The sequence below is a fragment of the Microcaecilia unicolor genome, chromosome 1, assembly GCF_901765095.1.
Source record: "Microcaecilia unicolor chromosome 1, aMicUni1.1, whole genome shotgun sequence".
NCBI lineage: Eukaryota > Metazoa > Chordata > Amphibia > Gymnophiona > Siphonopidae > Microcaecilia > Microcaecilia unicolor.
The window spans coordinates 382,621,105-382,630,398 of record NC_044031.1 but is presented as its reverse complement, the minus strand read 5'-3'; positions in this window follow the sequence as shown (position 1 = coordinate 382,630,398).

Genomic DNA, 9,294 nt, shown 5'->3' with positions numbered 1-9,294 from the left:
TCAGGCTGCGCAGGGTCCCGTCGACATGCACACTTGACTGGCACAGCCCTGAGCTATGTGTGTGTAGTTCTTCTCTGGCAGCAGGCTCCTTGATTGCTCTGCTTCCATGCACCTGGGTCTGCTCTTCCTCTGCCTGGCTTCCCTTACTTCTCTCCTATTGGTCTTCCGGTTCCTCCTTCCCCTGCTCTTGTCCTATGGCTGTGCCCCTTCTCCCTGCTGATGTCAGATGCCAGCACTTTATCAGCTGAGCACTCCCTAGACTCCTTGCTTTGGCTTCTACTTTGGTAGGTGTTACTTGCTCAGTAGTGTGCATCTCCTCTACTTTGTTCTTCGTTGCTGACCTTGCCTGTACCTGGATTACTCTTGTGTCTGCTGCCTGCCTACTGACTCTGCCTGTACCTGGATTACTCTTGTGTCTGCTGCCTGCCTACTGACTCTGCCTGTACCTGGATTACTCTCTTGACCTGCTGCCTGCCTACTGACTCTGCCTGTACCTGTATCACTCTCTTTCCTGCTGCCTGTCTGGCGGTCACATTCATCACCCCGCTTCCTGCTCCATCTCGTAAGCCCTGCAGGCTGCCCGCACCTAGGGGCTCAACCTCTGGGGAATGGCGGTCAGCGCAGGTGAAACCCGGGGTTGTCCAGATGCCAAGCAGAACCTGGTCCGAGTACCAGGCTTGGCAGCGCTCTACTTGGTACAAGAACTCACAGATCTGACAAAAAACATCAAAAATTTGATAGATAATTAATTATAACATTTTAACATATCAGGAATAATTGTGCGTTTGTCATGAAGCTAGGCTAGAGTATTGGTTATGTTAAATCATATAAGATAGATGGCAACATGTGTTTATTGACTTTTGATAAGACATGAACTTATTAGAAAAGCCTTCAGTAATTTACAGAATCTCAGATAATCTTCTAAGTACCTTAATTGCTTGGGTAGAGAATTCTAAAGCTTGGTACTCTGATATGTGAAGCCTGCGACAAGGATTGATTTGTAAGAAAGACCTTTGCAGTTTGGATAATGGAGTGTGAAGTATTCTCTAGATGTTTTTACTGTATTATGTGAAGGTAAATCAATTAGTTGTTGCATCACAATACTATAATTAGAAGACAAACACTGTAGTCACAAGTTCCCCCACCAGGCTCTCCGTAGGCTTATTGAAAGAGATATGGTTCAGGTTCACTTGATTAACTGCTTTGGGAAGATTTGTTAAAGTACAGTACAGTAAACAATATAAAAAACACAAGATACACTTTCTCCGAAAGGAAAGGTTTTCAGGGAAGCTCTAAAACATGCATAGGTCAACTCTGACTCTAGATGTAAAAGTAGAGAATTCTGTAAGAGGGATCATGGACCAAGCGTTGGTCACTAAGGGAAGGTGGTGTCAGTACAGGTGAGTAGGGAATAATCAGATGAGCAACCGGATCATAAGGCCCTAAAAGTGAGAAATAAAATCTTGAATCCAGAAACGAACAGGTAACCAGTGTTTTTGTATCAAAAGGGGAGCCACGTGGTCAAATCGCTTTGCTCTGCAGAGGAATCATATCATAGTGTTATGCAAGTTCTGTAATCGCTTCAGATGACATTACAGTAATCAAGGTGTGGGTGTATGTATGTCACGGATACAGGGATGGTGAGCCCTTGGACTGCAGCCAGGCTCCAGCAGACAAGTCCCCTGAGAAGGTACAAAGTAGAGGCAAGCCAGACACCGAATCCAGACAAGACACAGCAACAGACAATGCACACTCAAGGTAGGGAAGAAACAGAGCCTGGCTAAAGCAAAAACCAGGAATGGAGCTAGACAAAAGCAGGAACCAGTGAACAAAGGAAGGACACTCATATGGGCCGCAAAGCCGAACTGGAACCCACATGTACCAGAGGGAAGGGAAAAGAAACAGAACAGAATCCCCTCAGTAGATACTACCCAAGCAGTGCACACATACTGCACAAAACAGAGCCACAAACAGGAGGTCAAAAGACCCTACACACAAGCACAAAAAGACTGAAGGGGAATCCACACAGTGATATAGCTAAGGGCTGTGCTTAGAACCACAGCTACACAGATGAATAGACATAACTAACTCAAACAGGAATCATACAGAGAGATGGCTCAGGGCTGAGCTAGAAGTCCCAGCAAACTAGAAGAGCAGACCACTAGTGCCACACAGAGAGGCAGTTCAAGGCTGAGCTAGTAGACACAGCTAAACAGAAGAACCACCCACTCACTCTCAGATAGAAACGAAACAGAGAGGGTGCTCAGGGCAGAGCTAGTAGCCACAGTTACACGGATGAACAACCCACTCGTGCCACACAGAAAGGCTGATCAGGGCTGTGCTAGTAGTCACAGCTAAACAGAAGAGCAACTCACTCAAACTCAAACAGAAGCCTCACAGAGAGGACTCAAATAGAAAGCATACAGAGAAGTAACTCAAGACAGGACCACACAGCCATTCTAAGGTAAAGGGAAAACACACAAAAGCAACTCAAGGCATGGCCACAGAGTCAAATAACAGACACTAAAGAAAAGGGGGAAAAGCAGACAAAATGAAAGGCTTCTTTTACATACACAAGTCAGATAAGGAGCAGAGCTCACAAGAGCCAAGTAACAGACACAGGAGACAAAGGGTTAAAGTAAGCTAAAGAGAAAGGTTGCTTCTAATACATAAGTCAGCATAGGAGTAGTGCTCATAAGTGCCAGGAAAAAACACAGCAGACAAAGAGTTAAAGCAGGCCAAAGAGAAGACTAAACAAACAAAGAAGCAATGTTCTTACCAGCACCCACAGCCAGGAAGGGAAAGGCAAGGCAGATGGAGAGGCAGCAGACACAACTGCACAGCAGTGAAGTAATCAGGGACGAGGCAGGCATTACAGACTCTCAGAACAAACTGATATGAACTACACATGCCCAGAAACAGTACAGGCAGAGTTTGAAAACAAAGTTAACTGAAAAGTAGTCCATTCAGGTACTAACAAGAACCATACACACAGGGCAACAGAACAGAGCATTGCTGGAGAGAACAGCTAACATGAAAGTAAACCATTCAGGTTTAAACCAAAAGCACACACACAAGGAAACAGAACAGGGCTTACAGAAAGCAGGAACAGAGCTTGGCTTAAACAGAGGGCAGGAACAGAACTCAAGGCTGTGCCCTGAGGCACAGCTAACAAGACGACCAGTTCCCTCTGAATCAAACACAGTTAAACTATAACAAGAAAAGGGAAATAGACCTATTGCAAAGGCAACACAGGAAAGTTTCCCAAGTCCTTATAAAGGTGATGGCTGATGATGTCACACTGGGCAATGAAGCTTGGAAGCAGAGAGACCAAAGCAAGGCTTGGCTTCAGATATACCAAAGCGAGGCTTGGCTAGCAGGAACATCAACAGCAGGGAAAGAGCCTGGAGGGGTCACAGAGCCAGATACAGAAATCAGAAGGTCTGGACATAAAGGCACGGCCACAACCGTGACAATAGGATGGGGGGGTAGAAGGGATATTCTACCATGTTAGCGTTTCAGCCATTTTCTTGGTTGCTGAATTCATGTAAAGGAAGCCAATTAAAAGCTGCCACACAGATATACTCCAATATGTCATACAGTACAGTGAACCACTTTGAACCAAAACCTTGTTTTTGGAAAATTGTGGGATACAAGAATGCATTAAATAAATAAATAGATAGATAAATAAATACAGTAGCTCCCACTCCTGTCCTGGGTGACCTCCAGTTTATCTGGTTTTCAGGATATCTGCATGAGATAAATTTGCAAGGAGAAGAGGTCGTACATGTAAATATATTGCATGCATATTTATTGTGGATATTCTGAAAACTTGACTGACTGGGACTCCCCCGGACAGGTTTGGGAATCCCCCTGGTATAGCAGAAGGTGAAAAACAATGTCACTTCGATGATGCCAATGAGACTTTTTTGGAGTGGGATTCTAGGAAATGTGCTATGGTGCTGTGTGATTCATAAAGAAACTGGTGATCTCAGGATGTACAGCCAATGGGGATTATTTTCATAGTGCCCGTAGAGCTGCAAAGACCTTTGAGTGTTATCTACCCATGGCATTTTCACTACATGTGTATTCTCAGTTTGAAATTTGCTGAAGGTGCACACAATAGCACCTGATTTTTCTGCTAGTAATTTTTCTGCACACCTACCTCTGAAAATACACACATACGTATTTTGTTTCAATCCCCACCCTAACCCCATCCCCAGGTACACTTCCGCTCAATTTGAGTCAAAGTATGCACAGCGTTCGTAAGCCTTTCCTGTACCCTCCAGTTAGAACAGCTTGAGAGCAGAGCTATAGCCTCCTACCTCAATGTTTCACTAGCTCGAGGCTGGCCAGAGCCCTTTGAGGCCTAATGTGTAGCCAGTATTCCTGTTTTCCTTGGGTCTGGTCCTCATTATACCAATGCCAAAACTACATTCACTCCTGCTAGCAAGCAAAATGAAAACATTGACTACTCTGTTTATGTGTGAGCAGGAGAAACATTTTCTGTTCATCCATTAATGATAAAGATCATTTCCTGGTTCATCCATTAACGATAAAGATGTGTAGGCCTCTCTGTTCTGCCCTCATATTCATGGAGGCAGGGTGTATTGTGATGTATATTTAATATACATATTATTTGTATTTGATTGCATAGTTTGTGTAATAGCACTGTGTATTAAGACTGCTTTTCCTCTAGTTTGCAGTTCCTGTGATTGACTCCTTATGAGCTTTCCCTATTGGCTGCTTGTTCTGAGCTAGGGCCAGCTCTCCCTCTCTGACTCTGTGGGCTGTGAGAGACCTCAGTCAGATAACATGCCTTTATGATCAGCAGCTGTTCTAGAAGCTGATCTGTCCTTAATCTACTGTACTTCCATCAAGATTTTTCACGATTTTCCCAACATATCATTCCTCAAGTTCTCTCCTCAAGGCATTTCCCAAGACTTACCGAAGTCATCCCCCATTTATTTTCTCTGAGTTCTTGCCCTTATTTTCCTTGAGTGTTACAGCTTTTCCTCTCAGCTGGGTTGACGTTCTGGCCATCTCCTTGCCTCTGAGGTGGCTAGATACAGACTCTATGGGCAGAAGGCCACGATTCTTTTACAAGCAACTGAACTCTAAGAATTGAGAGTCTACTGGTGAAGCTTCTGCTTGGGGATGGTTTATGCCGGCTTTTAAAACTATACTATACAACAGTATACTTGCCTAGAACAGTACACTCTCCCATGCCCTCACTGGCAAGGGATGTCCTCTTGTGGGTGCTGCCGATACCAGACACAACTCAGTGCAGCCCTGGTGGTGTAATCTGAATGGGGTGGGGAAAGCATACAGGGCCAACCCAAGGCAAGATGCCACCTGAGGTGGAGCTAATATGCACCCTCCCCTGGGCCGAGATACTGCCCCCCCCCCACCCTTTGCTGCATTTTACCTCACGGTGACGTTCCAAACCTGGCAGCGGCAGCGATTCCCATACGCTGCTGTCGCCACTGGCACTTGTCTCTTCCCTTTACTGCAGCTGTCTGAGCCTCTGATGAAACAGGAAGTTACATCAGAGAGGCGAGTGCAGTAAAGGGAAAAGGCAGGTGCTGGTGGCGGCAGGGCAGCGTATGGGAATTGCTGCCGCTGCCGGGTTTGGAATGTCACCTTGAGGTTAAACCCTGTGAAGGGGGAGATGCCGCCCCTCCGAGGTGCCGCTCCTGATGAGTGCCGCCTGAGACTCCACCTCAGGTGGCCTAATGATTGGGTTGCCCTAGGAAGCATAACTGTAGGATCCTTAAGATTCAGGATTGACAGATATTTGGTAAATCCACTGTTTATGCTAGCTTTGTTGTTTCAACTAAGGTAGAGTTTACTGCTGCAAAACCTTTTGAGTAGTGACAATGTAACAAAACAATACAGTACAAGTCCAGAAATCTGGGCTGCTCGGGGATTGGGTCAGTCTGGATTTTTGGATTTTCTGGATTCTCAGGCAGTACTTTAAAAATTCAAATTTAAGGAAGAATAAAGAGATGAATAGGGAAATTTTGTCTCTGTGTCTCTCTTCTCCTTCCAGCATCTCTCTTTCAGCATCCAGCATCTCTTTTCACTGAAGGAGGGGGCTCAGGAGCCTGGATCCAAGGGAGGGGCTCAGGCCCCAAGGCCCCCCATGGCTATGCCACCCCCCTCCCTCCCTGCAGCCTGGCATCTTCTCCCCCTCCTGGCCCTGCCCGCATCTCTCACCTGTTCTGAAGTTTTCTGTGCTGCAGCACTAGTGGCAGCCTTACTCACAGGCTGCTTCTGGCATGCACCAGGCCTTTCCTCTCTGACCCGTCCCACCCCTTCTGATGCAACTTTTTGGACAGGCAGGATGGGTTAGAGGAGAAAGGCCCGGTGCATTCCGGAGGCAGCCTGTAAGACTACCACTGGCGCAGCAGCACGGAAAACTTCAGAACAGGATTGAGTGACAGTGAGAGCAAGCAGGAAGGGCTGGGAACAGAAGGAGAGGTGCTGGACTGTGTGGCGGGGCAAGGGGCAGGAGGGAGGGAGAATGTGTAGTCCGGATTCTCGGGCGGTCTGGAAACTGCAATTTTTTGGGGTCCAGATTTTTGGGTGGCTTGGATTTTGGCATCTGGATTTTTGGATTTCTACTGTACTGCCAGGTGGCTGAATCCACAAATGCATTCTGTACATTGATTGACACGTCCCCTTTAATCAGTGGTTGTGAGTCAGGACCCCAAATGGGATCTCTTCATCAGTAGATGGGGGTCACAGAAACAGTGCCCTCCCTGTGACCTGCACTTTGACCTATGCCCAACAGTGGCAGTTAACATGGGGCCTATGAGCACTGAATCATAGGTTCTGTCATTTCCTGCCAGGACTTCTTGTTAGACTGACAACCCCTGCAGAATGCTGGACTGTGTAAGAGCACATAGGAGCTTGTGCTGGCTTCTGCTACCTGTTCGTCCACTGCTGTGCTGCTGCCTTCATGCGTTGGATAAACAGGACAGGAATAAGTGGATGAGAGAGGGAAAGGGATCGGGGGTCTGTTATTTTCTTATCATCAACATCTGAGGCCAGATGTGTTAAAATGGGGTCATATTGTAGTTAGTACTTTTATTCAAAAATACGCAGAAACAATTTCAACCAACTGCCACATACAGCATTAATATCAAACCAACAAAGTATCAAAGCACCAATGAGAAGCTCTTCTAAAACAGTGGTTCTCAAGCCTGTCTGGGGGACCACCAGCCAGTTGGGTTGTCAGGATATCCCTAATGAATATAGATCTGTTGCTTACAAAACCATTGCATCTCTTAAAACAGGTGTTAGATAGAGAAAGAGAGAAAATACTAGACTGGAGCTAACACACAAAAAATTAAATAGCCAGACAGGAAAGGTAGAAAAAAAGTTGTTTTTTAATTTAGTACTGAAGTAATGTGGTAGTCATGTTAGTTCACTTTAAAAGTTAATAAATATAAATAAAAGGGAGAAAACCCCCCCAGAAAATAAGGTGATACCTTTTTAAACTAGGTTTCGGAGACCAAAACCACCTTCTTCAGCTCAGGACAGTATACTGCTGTTGTAGTATGTTTGTCCTGACTTAAAGAAGGAGGTTTCGGCCTTCAAAGCCAGTCAAAAGTGTAATAAGTTAGTCCAATAAAAACATGTCACCTTATTTTCCATTTTTGTTTTACTTGTTAATTTTAAATATAACAATTGTATCAGTTTTTGAAATGTACATCCTCTGTCTTTTATATTTTGTACAATACAGAAGGATATGTGTCACTGTTTCTATTTCTCTCATGTTGCACTATATGCAGACTCTGGCTTCTAGGGAGTTCAGTTTTTCTATATATTTCTATTTTTACTTTGTGGTTATTTATTCTATACTTGATGAGGATCTTTAAATGTGAAAAAAATAATGGGTTTTCTGATAGCACTGAATGTGCAGAATTGCTCTGTACTAATCAGGCTTGTTTAGTTTTCCAATAGGCATATTGATGTTCTAGTGCCCACTGCAATGTTGACGGTGCTGCCTTTTCTGAGGAAGGCACTTGTTGTGTGGCCACTGGAAGTTAATACCAGTGCTTTTTTTGAGGGGGTACTTGGGGTACTGAGTACCAGCACCTTTTCCATTGTCTGTTAAAATTGATCTATGGACCCCAGGTTTTAATGAAAGCTCAGGCTCTACACACCAATTTTGCCTTGTCATAGATTCTGTGACTGGTTGCAGGGGGCCTGGCTATTGTGGGGTGGGTCTCTCAGTGATCACCCCACCCCTAAAGGGTGGCCTAGCTTTTGAGTACCGGCACCTTTCTTGGTAGAAAAAAATGCACTGGTTAATACTGTTATGGTATGCTAGAATTGCTTCATAGGTCCTGAGTGATTTTGTAGGGTTTTGTATTACTGCATGGTACGGCAATTTGGATTTAATGCATGCCTCTTTCAGTTGTAGCTGAATGTGTGTTACATTCAGGTACAGTAGTAATTTTTCTATTTCTGAGGGCTTACAGTCTGTTTGTGCCTGAGGCAATGGAAGGTTAAGTGACTTATCCAAGATTTCAAGGAGTGGTAGTGGGATTTGAAGCCTGGCTTCCCTGGCTCTCAGATTACTGCTCTAAGTTTTAGGTACAGCTAATACATATAAAACATTCCAAACATATTTAGTAACTTAACAATAAACTAAAGGCCAGCAGATCTGAATCCTAGTGGCCATTTAGCAACCTACCAAAAAAAAAAAAAACCCCTCCTGATAGGCAAATCATTTTATAGTTGCCACTAACTAGAAGTACAGTGTTGCTGAACATATTTATTCACATGACCAACAGGCAGTGCTGCACTAGAGAGCTAGGTCTGACTGGAAGCCAAGTGTTAAGTACTTCCATATATTTCTAGACTAGCGCAAATATTATTGTGTTTAATATGTTGTATTATGTTTGTGTATTATTTTGATTTTTTTTTGGCACATAATTTCTGGAGTGTATTCAGTGTGCATACTACCGTTAGTAACAGAGGTACTGGGGGAGACAGCTGACACAGCTTCACTAGAGCTACAAAGTGAAGGACTCTTTCCCTACTGTGTTCAAAAGTGTCCCACTTTTCTTTTACTGCTGACAGGGGCATTTCCCCCCCCCCCCCCCCCCACTCCAAAGGTTTTAATATGCTCTATTACATTGCACACCGCCACATACCTTATCCTAGCTCCGCCCCATAGCCTCACCTTAGCCCCACCCACTTTAGCCTCCCCAAATACTTGAATCACCAACTGCCTATGGTTTATGGGTTGTGCAATGTGTGCTGTTATATACACTTCAC